The following is a 16559-nucleotide window of genomic DNA, read 5'->3' as shown; positions in this document are numbered from 1 at the left end:
GATCAAAGAGCAAATTGATCTTTCTATTAAAAAATTCATCCAATTTAACTGTTAAAGACTAGTCCTTACATCAGCATGAGGTACATATGACATGCCACGTGTCACTATCTGAATATTCCGTCAACTACGTCAGTTTTTAACAGTACAAATATATGAAAATATTAACAAAAATTACCAATTTGCTTTTTGATTTAACATACAATGACTAATTTGCCTATTAGTGGACAAAAATACAATCTGACTCCTAGTACAAGGCCCTTCATGGTACTTTTTTCTAAATACCCTTAAAATATTAATTGTTGCTTTATAAAATGAATGGATTTTTGATAATTTCATAATTGAGTTAGAGTTTGATTGATGGATGTCAGCAACTTAGCCAAGCACATTATAATAGTACAGATTAAATTAAAAATAATCTTTGAAAAAAATCAATTTTCTATTAAATCAAATAACAAATGATTGCAGTAGGCATAGACTATTTTAGATCAAATTATGGTAATGGTCCCTCTACTATGTTTGAATTTAGGATTTATTATCTAAACTATAATTTGATAGGATTTAGTTCCTCTACATAATATCATTAATATGTCAAAATAATTGACAACCTTAGTTATTATGGTTAAAATGTTAAGGCCAAATTTTTTTTAAAAAATATTCATTCTAACTTATCGTGTTGAAATAGGTTTTTGTGTGTGTTAATGTCACAGGCCACACAAAGAAGCTCATGACCAAGGCACACTATGATGTTCCCTCTTGTTGATTAGGGGTCATGCGGCCCGACAAGATTGGCCCATTGGTTGGAAGAGACCCAAGGCCCATCTTCTTCAATCTTGGTTAAATAGTAAACATTGTATTTTACCAAGGAAATTATTGTAAATCTTAAAGGATAAAAATGTATAGAATTTAAATCCTTGAGGAATCTCTTATTGCAGATGAGAACTAATTTCAATCATTGTTATAATTTGATCTATATCGTCAGAGTTAGGAAAGCTCAACTATAAATAGAGTTTTCCCCTTTCATTTGTAATCATTCCTTTCTTGAGTTAAATAATACATTGAGAGTATTTACTTAAATACTTGGTGCACGATCACTACAGCAAAACAGGTTTTTAGTAGCATTTTTTTGGGTATGCGCCGCTAAAACAATTTACGGTGTTTTGATAAGCGCGGCAAAAAATGCCACTATAAATAATGCTGCTAAATTTTGTGGCATTTATGTGGAAAAACGCTGCTATAGAACATAACCTTTATCGGTGCTTTCCTCACGAACGCCACTAACTTTAGCAGATTTTTACCAACCCATTTTCATTCATATAGAACCCGAATTGTCAACATAATTTCCTGTAACATCAAATTCAACCAAAAATTGCAAATCTAAATGATACTTCAAATCCAACGAAAGAAATATGTATGTGATCTAAATTGATAAATGAAATCACAAAATAAATTATATTAAAAAGTTATATTGTTAAAATACTCTCACAATAAGAAAACAGACGTCTAAAATGGCGGATTCTGCTATTACTGAAACATCTTCATCATATTTTGAAGCTGTAGCTGGAGTTTGTCATATTTTTTGCTTGCCTCTACTTCCCTCGCTGCTGCCTCCGCTTTAAGTTGTAGCTGGAGTTTTTCATATTTTCTTTAAGCCTAATTCCCCGAAGGCATTTATTGTTGCGAGCTGGATCCAAAATATTGGGTTGGGTTAACAAAAGATCCTTGAAATCAAACCTGACCATACCTTTCAGGACCCAAAACTTCAGTAATAATTCGGTTATCAATGTCGTGAAGATTAACAGAACTACCACTTGAAGCGATCGCTTCATACTCCACCCTTTTATCCTTTATTTTCTTCTAATAAATCAATCAAAGAGTTAGAAATGAAATATATAATCAAAATAAATGCAACATAACTTAACGTTATTTGCATTACAAACGACGAATTAAACCATTATAATTAAACATGATAAATATTTAAAATAATTCAAATTTTATTAAGTAAATATACCATAATTTTTGCAGCTTCAGTAGTCATAAGAGATATATCTTTCTTTGTATATGTAATATTAAAAAGCTGAAGGCATCCAACTTTTTGACCAGACGACAGTTCCTACAATATAGTAGGAAAAATATTATTTAGTAGAAAGTAATTGATATTTGACATAATTAATAAATTCAAAATACCTCTTCATCAGCTACACAAGCAAAACTTTTCGACCCAATTGTGTGCATGAATTTTTGTTTTTGCCTACTTGTAGTTCCAACTCGCTCACGATCCTACATTATAAAATTATTATTACGTATATAGTAAATACTATAAACCAAAATATTTATAAGAGTTTGGAAGTACATAATACCTCACATTTCTTTGAATTCCAAAATTTAATTGCATCTTCCTATTGGTACCTCAGCAATCCCGGTAGGACATTTCGCAATTTTTGTTCGAGGCTTATATTTTTCTTATAATATTTCTTCTTTAAAGCACTTTTATGGTCTCTCCATTTGTTTCCTAATGCCTACTTCACATAATTATTCGAGATCTTTAAAGCAAATCTCTCCTGCAAATAACACAAGTTTAGAAAGTAAATATAAATAAAACTTAAACCAAAGTATTATAAATTACATTCACGTTATTACCTTAATATTATCGAGAGCTTGATTTTTGTTACTATCAGGCATATGATGCCAGGACTCGTAGTTGATAGGCAACAGATTGACATTCCGTGCTATAATGCCCAAGTATCTTGCTAAAAGGCGAGCTTTTGATCCAATAGGCTGACTAAGATTGTTTCTAGCTACTTTGACATGCTCAACAGAATTTAACCCATATAAATATTTTAATAGAGTACGTTCTCGAGTTTTGCGCCTCCCACCACTTTCAGCTAAAAAAATGGTATATTATAATATAAGAATTTGAAACAAAAATCAATAATAAAAGTCAACATTCATATAAATTAAAGTTAACATTACTTTGAATTTTTGCAGGTTCGTCAGTTGTATTTGGAACATTCGAAGATTCAATAGCAATCTGTTACTCATTATTTGTTTCTTCTGAATTTGGAGGATTTTGAATAATACTGAGATCTTGTAATCTCCTTCTAGGCATTTTATCTGCAATACACATAAAATAGTTGAAATATTAGTAACTAATTACAACAATAATAGTACATATACAATAGTTGAAATATTTAACAAGATTAAGATTTAAATTATAATATTAAATATAATTAAAAAATCGTAAAATCTTACTACATCATGATTCGTAAATATCTTTGTCCACATCCTGGCGAACCCATTGAAATTATGTACTAGTACTAGGGATAGTTTCATTTAAGTTTTGTTCTGGAAAAGACAAAGTTTCTGATCTTTCATCGATGGCATCTCTACTTCCATTACCCATGTCAAACAAGCCTCTAGGGGTGTTACGGAGTACAATGTACCAACCCTCATCAGTTGGATCTTTCGAGTAAAAAACTTGTTTGACTTGAGAAGAAAATACATACTGCTCATCTATCAATTGTTGTCCATGTGAATTAATTGAGAGAAGTTCACCATTGTAAAACCAAATTGGTCTTTTTTTAATTCCGCGAGCAGTATTAACATCAGCCCAATCATATCAAAATAAGACAACCTTCTGTTTGCCATAGTAATCCAACTCAATAATGTTAGTAAGAAGTCCGTAATACTCTACATTTCCCTCAACAGGATTACTGTCCCTAGCACTAGCATAACTTGTAATTGAAGAATTAACAACTATTCCACAATTTTGAGTCCTCCTCAATCTTTCGTGAAATTTTGTATGAAACTTGAATCTGTTAATGAGAAAGGCAATATTTCTTTTTACTACTCTCTTCAGACCTTGGGAAAGCCATTTAACTTCGTCATTGACGTCTTTTCCACTCCAAACCTATTGAATCGAAAGTAAATTGATTAATTATAAATGTTATACAAAAACATTATTATTTGTCAATGAAAGCTTTAGTTGCATACCGTTTGCCTAACTATTCAAAAAAAAAAAGATTCTGTGAATAACTTATGAATCTCTCGATGTTGTAATCTTCAGGAGAGTGAACGAGATCTCAAGACTTGTTTGTACTCACTATTTAAAAAGTAGATTACTTGGTTCGAAGATAAACAAATTAAAAAGATGAATATTTATCAAATTCTAAAATTTACTTGCGAATGGTTCAGTTGAATCGTGGTGAAAAAAAACATATCGATGTGCTTGTACCCAAGATCTATCATTTGAGTATGCAATTTTAACTTTACTGATTGGTTCTCCATAACTTTGAAATAGATAAGTTTCAACTAAGTTATAATTAGTGAGCCCAGCATTTCTACTTGGTCTATTCAGTCTTGATTCATCATCTTCTAAATATCTAAAGCAGAAAGTCATACACTCCTCTGCCAAGTAACCTTCAGCAATTGCTCCTTCTGGATAATGTTTATTACAACAATAAAACTTCAATTTGTATAAGAACCTAAACATAATATACAACATTATCAAAAGTTGTAACTAAAGGTATATTCATGAATGAATGAAAACTTTACAAATAAATTAACACTTCTCTATAGGATACATCCACTGATAGAAAATCGGTCCACCAAGTTTTGCTTCATGAGAGAGATAGATTAGCAAGTGCACCATAATAGTGAAGAAGGAAGGTGGAAAGATCTTCTCCAAATTGCATAAAGTCAAGGTGGCTCGATCTTGTACTTTCTCAAGTTCTTCAACAATCGAAACTTTTCCACAAATAGCTTTCATTATATTGGTTAGTTCAATTATACAAGACGTCACCTTTTTTGACATACAACACCTTAAAGCAACTGACAGTAAAATTTATATCAAGATGTGATAATTATGTAATCTAGGGAATATAGTTTTTGATCTTTAAGACTGTAACACCCCTAACCCGTATTTGTTGCCAAACTAGGGTTAAAGGTATTACCGGACAAAATCAGAATATTAACATTCATTTCATAAGCATCAAAGCATTAAAGATCAGTCATCAATATAGAGTCTCTTATATAAGTCATCGAGACCTTAAACATGTATTAGAAAGGGGTCAGGACTAAACCAAACACATACAAAATTTCTCCAAAATTTAAACATTTTTCAAACAAGTACAGGTCACACGCCTGTGTGAATAGGCCGTGTGCCTTACACGACATTAGACACGCCTGTGTGTCTAGGCCATGACAAAACAGGGCATACATACTGACTTGCCCACACGGCCACAAGACACACGCGTGTGCTTTGGCCATGGTCGAATTTGACTTGGGCCACACGGCTAGCCACACGCCCGTGTGCCTTGGCTGTCCTTGAGCCTGACTTATAATTGTAGGGTACCCTAGGGGACACACGACCATGCAACATAGTCGTGTGTAGCATACGGTTGAGACACATGCCCGTGTCCCTGCCCGTTTGGACAAAAATAGGCCATTTGAATAGCCAACTTTCCACCCCAATTGGGTCAAACCTACAAGCACCAAACCAAGCATATTTTCACAACATTTTATGACCAATTCACAACCAAAACATAAGCCATTCATGACATATCATTGCCAACCAAATTTCCATCTCAATACATCAACCAAATCATAACAAATCTAAAATAAAATCATACCAAACATAAGTTTCAACTTCATGACCAAACCTTATCAATTACCATAGCTAACACATGCCAAAAGCTTACATATCTTACCATTTCTTATATTCATACTCAAACACACTAAATATATCATATTGCCTCATAATTCATATACCAAAACCATATCATAATCACATTCATACTAAGCCATATCACATGGCTAAATATATACAATCACAAAACATAATCTAAACACTTCTAGCTTATACATGCCATACTTTAATATATACATTTTCAAAGTACCAAAATGAGGTTCGATAGTGTGGTGATGATCCTTGACGATCCCCAACTCACAGTAGTTCGATATCTATAAAACAATGCAAACACACACACACAAAGTAAGCTTTCAAAAGCTTAGTAAGTTCGTACCAAAATCAACAACAATATATAAAATATGAAACAACAACACATAAGTACTTATAAATTCTCTACTCATCTATCAATTTCATGCCAACATCATCAATATATTTACACCAATACAATAAACTTTATATGCATAATACCATCTACCACATAGATATTAAACTTACTTGAACATTCCCATATGCATTCATTTTCATTCTCACCTCTTGTTCGGATTTTATGACTTTCCCAAGATTACTAATGCTTTAAACATCTGCACACTTAATGCTTTAAAGATTAGCTGAAGCTATAATAATTTCGCACACTAAGTGCTTTCTCAATAAACCAAAGCTATCTCGGTATCGCACACTTAGTGCCTCATATAGCCGAAGCTCGTTTAAATCGCACATTTAGTGACAAATACCATTGATTTCTCATCGCATTCATCCAAACTAAATGTATATACAATCTATGTATAAACAAAGCATCAAAACATACTTATAACATCATGTTTTACGTACGAACTTACCTCGTACTCGGAGTTGTCGACTCGGATTGTTTACTCAATAACCTTCGACTTCCCTCGGTCTAAATCTAAATTCCTCTTTTCTTGATCTATATGTATTCAAAATTAACCCTTTTATTCACTAAATCATTCAAACCAATCCATATACACACAATTAAGGCATATTACAAACTAGCCTTCACATTTTCACATTTTTGACACTTTAGTCCCTAATTCACAAAATCACAAAATACACAAAGTTTGCTTGTACACAAGCTTAGCCAAACTTTCATAGCTCTCATACAAGTCCAAACATTTCATTTATTTGACATTTTAGTCCCTCAATTTACAGATTTCACAATTTAGCCCATTTTACTCAAAATCATCAAAAATCCAAAGACAAAACATATAAACCCAACATCAAACTTTCATATTTCATCATATAACAACGTAAAACTCATGAATTTATCCATGGTACATTTCAAATTCATCATAAAAATCAGAAATTGAGGCATGGGTTTAGTAAAACACAAAGCAACGATCACAAAAACGTAGAAATTATCGAAAATGAATCAAAAATGAACCTTGAATTAAGCCTTATGTGTTTCAAAACCCTAACTCTCTTTTTCTTTTCTTTTACTATGATTTTCGATTGATTATGAACACAAAATGACCATATTTTCATGCCTTTGTTTTATTTTAATTCATTTAATAAACAATTTACTAATTTACCTTTTTAATAACCATTATAAAATCACCTAATGGATGGTTATTAATGTCTATTCAAACTTCTAATGGTCAAATAACCACATAAGGACCTCACAATTAATAAGCCAAATCAAATAGGCACTTTTAACATATAGCAAACAACTTTTACATTTTCACGATTAGGTCCTTTTATCAAATTAAGCACACAAACGATTAAATTTTCATACGAAACTTACACACATACTAATTCACACATCATAAACATAGAAAATAATATTTAACTATTTTTCTGACTTGAATATGTGGTCCTGAAACCACTATTCCGACTAGGGTCTAAACCGGACTGTTACAAAGATTCACACATCGAGATATATTTGATGCATATGCATCTGGGACCTTTATATCCTTCAACACCGTACAGAACACTTCTTTTTCTTTCTTCGACATTGCAAAAATAGAAGGCGGCACTTGAGATTTTCCATTCGGAAGTAATTAGGGATGAAGATCACGTCAAATTTCCATGTCAACTAGATCAAGTCGACCCTGAAAATTATCTTTCAATTTTCTATCGACATTCAGAATTGTCCCAATAATGTTCTTGTAAACATTCTTTTCAAGATGCATGACATCAAGATTATGTTGCAAAATGCTATGCTCTCAATAAGGAAACTAAAAAAATACTTCTTCTTTTTTTCCACAAGTCTGCCTTATTAGGACCATTCTATTCATCAGATTTATCATCAATCTGCCGGTCAACATCGCCAACATACGCCTCCCTCGGTATTATCTTTTTTTTTGCGTGTTGGGTGGTTAATTCATCTTCCCATAACTGAAATTGATATCTTTTAATATGAACAAGATTTCAGATCCAATAGTCTACTCAGGAGCTTCTCTAAATTCTTCAGTACCATCAAATACAGTCCTCTGAAATCTAAATCTATGATTTCTATCTAACGACCGACGATGCCCCATATAAGATAACTTCTTCCCATTATATATCCACTTCGAACATGTTTACGTCGCACAACAAGGACAAGCATAACGTCCTTTGGTATTCTAACCAGGTAAATTGCCATAAGCTGGGAAATAATTAATAGTCCACAACAAAGCTACACGTAAATAAAAGTTCTCCTTTCTCAAGACATCATATGTTTCAACACCTGGCCATAACTGTTTTAACTCTTCAATAACTGGCGGCATATAAATGTCAATATCATTTTCAAGACCTTTCTCTCCAGGGACAATCATAGATAAAATAACAGAAGATTGTTTCATGCAAATCCATAGAGACAAATTGTAAGGAACAAGCACTATAGGCCAAGTACTGTACGAAGTACTCATGATTTTAAAAGCATCAGATGCTAACCCAAGCCTCACATTCCGAGGATTGCTTGCAAAGCTTGGAAATTTAGTGTCAAATGATTTCCAAGCTAAAGAATCCGTAGGATGCCTTAATAATCCATCATCGGTTCGTTGATCGTGATGCCACCTCATGGACTCAGCTATCTTTGACGACATGAAAAGCCTTTGAAGCCTTGGTATTAGTGGAAAATATCGTAAAATCTTTATTGGCTTCTTTCTTGACTGTGTCTCACCTTCATCCTCATTCACATCTTCGTATTCCTATTCATCCAATGAGATTTACTACAAACATGACAAGACTGTTGGTTTTTCTGATCACCCCAATACAACATGTAGTCATTTGGGCAACTATGAATTTTGTCATACCCAATGCCTAAATCTTTTATCAGTTTCTTCATATCTTTGTATGAATGAGAGATTTTTACAAATGGAAACATATCTTTCAAAAACTCTAACAACAGTGTAAAAGAGTTTTCGGTCCACCCTCCCAAACATTTTAAGTGAAAAAGACGAATGTAGAAGGATAGTTTTGAAAATTTTGATCCCTCATAAAGTTCTTCATTTATATCATTAAGTAACTTGTAGAACTTCACCGCTTCTCCATTTGGCTCTTTATCAGGTACACTTCTTCCTGTTTCGGTAAAAGCATTTCCACCAATACCACAATCATCAGATGCAATAATTTTAGGTGGAAACGATTGCAAACCATGACTGCGCATATTAAATGCATCCTGCAACATACCTTCCATGTCATATTCTCTAACAGACTGATGACAAGCATTATGAGGATAAGCTGGATTAATCGTTGAAAAGGTTCTACGAGATGTACACTCTCCATGGAAAATCTATTTTTTATACCCCCGAATAAAGCCATCAACAATTAGATATTCGTAGACAAGTTGACGAATATGCCAATTGATGTTGTCACACTTCTTACACTAGCAAAGAATCATATTCTCTTGGCTTGCATTTTGAAATGCAAAACTTAGAAAAGTTTGTACTTCATTTCGATAGTCATTGCTTACCCTTGACAAATTCATCCAACTCTTATCCATTTCATAGTTCTTGGAGTCTAAAGTTGACAATAAATTATGGTTACTTAAGTGTTCTAAATTGATTTAAATCATGCCATTATACTAAAATAGATAATAAATATCAAGTATCAAGTATCTAATGGGTGTAAACTAATTCAAGTAAGCTGTTTATTTATAAGTATAATTAAGAGTAGGGAAAAACAATAGTGTTGCCCAAATTTCTATGATTTTATATATTTTGATCCAAAGTTTTATGTAAGTTATGATATGATATATATATTTATGTATTATGTAAGTTATGTAAGTTATATAAGTTATGTAAGTTATGATCCAAAGTTTTTTTATTCTTTAAATGTTTATGTAAGTTATGATTATCATCTTTAAATTTTAACTTTAAATTTTAACCCTTTAATTATACTCTTTAATTTATAAATTTGTGTTTTTATCACCTTTATGTTTACTATACTTAAAAGACAAAAATTAACAAATTAATAATCATATGTTAATAAAGTTAATATTTGTTAAATTTTCATCTATTTTGAGTTAATATTTAAATTAAATTTCGATGATTTCTTTAACTTTATACTACACATTAAAATCGATCAATTTATTTTTATGATAATATTTATGAAAAATATTAAAATAATTTTTACATTAAGATAAATATTATTTTCCTTTAAAAATTTATTTTAATTAAATAATATTTATTCTGTGATAAATATTATATTATGTTTTATTTTGAAATTTGAAATTTAAACTATATACTTTTAAGTATAAATAAAAAATATTATTTAAATTAAGTATAAATAAAAATATTATTTAAATTAAATTTTCTATGAAAATTTTAACTTTAAAACTAATTATAAAAATTAATGAATTTAAATTTAGAATTTAAAATAATAAATTAATAACCAATTAAAATCCAAAAGTTAGAACTCAAGTTATCTTAGATTTTAAAATAAAAATAAAAATTTAGAATTAAAACTAAAATAAATAATAAAATTGGATTAAATATAAAGATATTAATAAAATAAGATATTATAATAAAGTTACTTAAATGAATTAAGGACTTAAATCATAACCATGTAAAATATAAGATTTGAATATCCATTCCCATGTGAAATATCAACATTGATTATTTAAATTGATTATTCTGTTTTTTATTAAAGACATTAAAGATTTGTTATTTATTTTGTTTACTTCTTTTCATTTTGTTTATTTTGTCAATACTAAAATTAACCATATAAATGATATTACCGAATAAACAATTTTACTTAATATCAAAACTTAACGAAGAGACGTACCAAACGATTATTTAAATTGATCAATTTGGGCTGCTAATGAATATTCTCTTTTCTAATTCAAAATTTCAGTTCGTGTTTTTCTTCTTTCAACTCAAATAAAAATAAAATGTTGAAAACAAAAGAATTAAATAAAAAATAGAATAATTAGTTGACACGAGATTATTATTAAGTATGCAAATATGCAAGTAGACGATTACAAAACTTGGTGTAGTTTTTTATCAACTAACTAGTTGATCCTACTACAGGCAGACTTGGGCAACTTTTGAGCAAGATGAACATAGAAAGTCCACCTTCAACATGCATATAAAATACTATTCAATTATCGGAATAAAGTCAAAACCAATCACTCTATATATGGAAAATGCCTTTAAAGTTTTCATTAGGAAGAATTAATAAAGTCAGTTTACTTTATTTTCTGGTTCCAAGTTTTGAAGAGAGAACATTCACATGTATGCACCTTCATCTTAATTTGAAAAGTAGCAATCAAACTCTGGATATTTCAATGAAATCACTATTGGAAACTTCACAAAATGAAATTTGCCAGGTTCTATCTATAATCTGCTTAACTAACATATAAACATAAGGCACTTTCATACTTTTTTGCACATAAAATATACAATAACAGTTGCAATGGAGAGAAACATAACTTTAAGTAACTAAATTATTATTGGAAGCAAGGGTCAATAATTTAATGATATTGTGTGCAATTTAAATTTAACAAATTAAATATACACACCTCTTAGAAATTGTAAATTGGATGGTAGAGTTGATTCCAGCAATTAGTATTGTGGTGAGCAAAACACGCCCAAAACTTTTGAGATGCTACAAGAAGAATAAAAAGAAACTCCATAATAGCGAAAATAATAAAATAAATGAAAAATAAAAGAGTATAAATAGCAAAATTACGAGTTCAAATAGAATAAACCAATTTGTTAATTTATATAACTTCAGGTTGTAAGAGATAATAGTTAATAGTAGATATTCTTTTATCTTTGGTAAGTACCTAAGTTTGTTAATAGAGCAATCCTACAAAGGCCTATTGGGACATTACCTGCCGAGTGGTGACTGGAACTTAAAGTCCATAAGGAAGTGAAGGCTGAAAGTTCTTGGGATTGCTCCAGGATTGAATTCCCAGCAGTTTATCAAATGATCGAAAAGGCTACTTTCTAATGCAGTTGGCTGCAAAAACATTATACTGGGTCAAATGATCATTAAGGGAAAGAATTAAATTCATGGACAAAAAAAAGGGATCATCTATACAGAGATGAGCCAAGCAATATCCTTTTTTATAATTTCATGAAATGACAAAGCATGCAAAAAGGTTTACAACTAAACAGCCTATTGAAATTCAACTTCATTCTCAAAGTATCTACCAGAGAAAATGTGTTGTATTTAGCATATTGCAATATTTTAAAGCATCAAATATCCAATATCTTAATATAATAGACATCGCTAAGTACATATCATTAGCTTACAGAACACATAAAAGCCAAGCGAAGAGAAAGCAATAGTTTCCTAATCTGGCAAGATCCAAAAATGGAGAAAAGAAAGAGTTTCCTAACAACATCATAAATGCACCCATTTCTCATCACACTTTCCATAAATCATATTATGATAAATAAAAATAAATAAAAAAGAACTCAATGAACTAGTGACACCTTGGCATGCAACCCACTAATTTTCATGTCATGTTATGAACTTTAATGTATATGGTTTCTTCTTTTTTTAACAAGAACACACACAATTCAATCATCCAGGAATTATGTTCTTTAATATGTTAATAAAATAATTTTATGCTACGATAACAACTTAAACTTGATCTATCGTTTAATACCACAACAATAGAATATAAATATCTTGATGATCTTACAAATTTTAAGGAAAAATTTAGCATGTGAATTAACGCCAATAGGTCAATATGTTTTGCTTTTAGAACCATTAAAAATGATGGTAAAACATGCCTATATAGTTAAGTGCAGTAAATTGGACAGAAAATAAATGTATAACAAAGTAACCTCAGCCGTGTTTGGTAGGCATGTAAAGGGAAAATTGAAGAAACAAATGGTTCAAAAACAATAATGGAAAATCAAACTTTCTGGGAAAAGAAACATAGGCTTACACGTGAAATAAAGTACCAAAAATTGCAAAACTAATTCAAGTAGCAACACCCACCCTACCCTTTTTAACTAACACAAATAAAAATGACTTCGAAACAAAGATTCTACCATAGAAAGACTTTTTAAGTTTTCATGCTCTAAAATCTTTTAATTTTGATTTCGTTTTTTGGTTTAATAAAAAATGTCTTTGTCTGTTTTACAGTTAAAGATACTAGTCCGGTTGAAGACTAATCTTGTTCAGACTGAAGTGAAATATAGGTAAAAGTAAAACCCTCGGTGATGATTCTAGAATTCAAACTCCGTTGAACTTCTTCCAACTGGTGATTTTTCTCGAGAAACAAAGAGTAAAAACTTACAGGGCGATACAACAGAGGAGTGTTGAATGTGATACAACAGAAGGGATAGTTGACGGTGATGCAGCAGATGGTCGGGGAAAGATTTAGGGATTTTGATTTGGGGAAAATTTTTAGGGAAAAAAATAAGGGATTTTGGGGATGAGTTGGGGATAAAATTGAGCAGACCAAAACAACACCGCTTCATTTAAAATAAAATGATATTTTACCTTGTTAAAAAAATGATATTTTACGGTGTTTTACTTATAGCACCGCTAATGCTTGAACTTTTGCGGCATTTTTCTCATAGTACTGCTAATGCTTAACCTTTTGCGGCGTTTATGAGAAAAATGCCACTACTGCTTTACCTATTATGGCATTTTTTTGTTAGCGCCACTAACGTATAATATTTGTAGCATTTTCCGTTCAAATGCCACTAAAAACACCGCTAAAACCGTAAATTCCTGTAATGGATATTTTTCTTTGGCTTTTTTGTTCATTATTTGCTTTTCCGTTTCGAGTTTGCTTTAGCTTTGCTTTGATGCCTTAGAGAGAATTCTCATCTTTCGAGAGTAGGCTGACTTAGGCAAGATTTGAACCCAAGAAATCTCCTAAGATCATGCGATTTGTCAAACTAAAGTTCTAGCTTCACGATAGTTGGTATCTGAGCCAGTGTTTGAAGGACCTTATTGGGATGTTGAAAGGAGTAGAAGAACAAGTTGAGACGATAGAAACCCGTGGGAGGAGCAATAAAGCTAGAAACTCGAGATATATGATGTTAGCTTTGGAAGGTAGGGTTGCCAAACTTGAAGGCTCCATAGGGGATGTGAGGGAGACCTTTGAGATAGTCAAGAGATGCACCAATGAGTTGGACTTGATAAAAGAGAAACTTAGGGACTATGTAACGGAGGATCTTAGTGCCAATTGAGATGTTATGAAAGAGGCCCTCAATGGCACCAAGGGTGATCAGACAGAGAAAAATGATGCTCTTGAAGCCATGGTAACGACTTTGAAAGAACAGGTTGTGGAGCTCAAGGGCGAGCTCACTATCTGTAAAGTTGCTCTAGGTAATAGAATGTTGGCTTCGACTCTAAAGCATCCTAGAATGGATGTCCCCAAGCCAGAAAAGTTTAACAGGACGAGGTCCGCAAGATATATGGACAATTTTCTTTAGGGGATAGAGCAATACTTCTGTGCAATGGGCATCAAGGATGATGCCACTAAGGTAAACATTGATGCTATCTATTTTACTAATAGCGCTCACTTGTGGTGGTGTCGTAGGGCCACAGCTAAGAAACGAGGTGAGAGCGCAATAGGAACTTGGGAGGAGTTCTAAATGGAGTTCAAGAAGTAGTTTTATCCACAGTATGCTAAGAAGGAGGCTTGGGCTAAGTTGCACTGTCTTATGCAACAAAGCACTATTCGGGAGTATGTGCTAGAGTTTAGTGAGTTGATGCTTCAAATTTCTAACTTGAGTGAGAAAAAAATATTCTACTGGTTTGAGGATGGGTTAAAGACGTGGGAAAAATAAAAGTTGTGCCAATAGGGCATCATTGAACTTACCATAGCCATGGTAGAGGTTGAGGCATTTTGTAAGTTTAGGGGTAAAAAGTCAGATAATTTTGAGTCTTTCAAGACCAAATTCAAACCCAAAGGTACTACTGGCGGAGACAAAGACAAGCCAACCAAGAATGATAATGGTAAGTTCTAGACTATCTAGAGGGTTAAACCTAACAAACAGTGGGAGAAGAATAATGAAAAGGGCCCAGTGAAGCGCTTCCTTTGTGATGGTCTGCATATGGTAAGGATTGTCCAAAAAAATTTGCATTTCCAACCATCAAATGGGATGATAAGCCAGATAAAGCAACGATGAAGCTTGGTATGATCTTGAGTTCTATTGAAACCAAGAAAGGTAGTAAGAGAAAATGGTTTATATTTGTAGACATCACCATGAAAGGCAAAAGGTTGATTGCCTCATTAACATGGGTGCTGGATCATCGGTACACTCTATGGCGCAGTAAAAAAATTAAGTCTGACAATCACATCTAGGGATCCATGTGCAAGGAATGAATTATGGTGAAAAGGGTATGAATGATTACCTTTAATTGTCTGAAAAATTAAAGAAACAGCTTACACAATTGTATGTCGATTCCAAGCAGTTACAAAACGTTTCGATCTCTACATAATCCACCCGGTGTGACAACCAACGATAAGCACTCTCTAAAACTTTTTTCGAGAGAGAAAAATCTCTTAACGACTGCTAGAGCTCACACACACCTTATTTAGGGTGATATGATGTGAATCGTGATAAGTTTTATAATTTATGAATGTTTGTTCTTGAAAACTAACTACTATCACGACAAAGGCAAGCGCACCTTATCGAACAATAGTATAGCTTATGGCAAGACCGGGATGTCGAACCCAAAGGAACTAAAAGTACTAGTATTAACTTTCTTTTTATTATTTAGCCTAAAAATAAAAGGGTTTGTTTTATCTAAACTAATTACTAAACTAAGAATGCACAGAAAGTAAATTGGGTAAATAACTTTTGGTAAAATTGAATGATTTGGACAATACCTAAGGGAAACGTCCACCTAGACTTCACTTGTTATTGACTCTAAATCAGATGATTTATTCACTTGACTTAATCCGTAGAAATCCCTAAGTTATATTATTATCTCTCTCGAGACTAACAACATCTAACCCTAGGTTGATTAATTGAAATCTCTTTCTAATTAAAACCCCTAGTGTTGCATTAACTCGATCTCTAGATTCCCTTATTAGGTTTCACCCTAATCCAGCAAAATTATGTCACCCTATCTCTAGGCGTGCAATCAACTCCACTTAATTATGTTAGATCTACTCTTAGACAGGGACTTTGCTCCTCTGAATAAGCACATCAATACTTGAATCAATATCCTGGAATATTAAAGCAAGAATTAAGAACTCATAATTAAGAACAAGTCAAATATTTATCATGTAATTCATATAATAATAACAAGATTCGTCTTAGGTTTCATTCCCCTTAGGTATTTAGGGGGTTTAGTTCATATTTATGAAAGAAAACATCTCAAAAGAATAATGATAACAAAACATAAAGAAAACCTAAGAACTCTTGAAGGGAATTAAGGCAGATCTTCAGTCTTAAAGGTGAATTCGGCTTCTGAGATGGATCAATCGGCTTTCTTCGAGTAATTCCTTGCC

The 16559-nt window shown here is 32.0% G+C and overlaps 1 long non-coding RNA gene across 1 annotated transcript in view; it reads left to right on the top strand.

Annotated features, from left to right (window-relative positions):
• Window positions 1-16559, top strand: part of LOC128286869 (uncharacterized) — a 74178-nt gene that overhangs the window by 41593 nt on the left and 16026 nt on the right. The window lies entirely within an intron of this gene.

The sequence above is a fragment of the Gossypium arboreum genome, chromosome 2, assembly GCF_025698485.1.
Source record: "Gossypium arboreum isolate Shixiya-1 chromosome 2, ASM2569848v2, whole genome shotgun sequence".
Taxonomy (NCBI): Eukaryota; Viridiplantae; Streptophyta; class Magnoliopsida; order Malvales; family Malvaceae; genus Gossypium; species Gossypium arboreum.
This window is presented reverse-complemented; position numbering and strand designations above follow the sequence as displayed.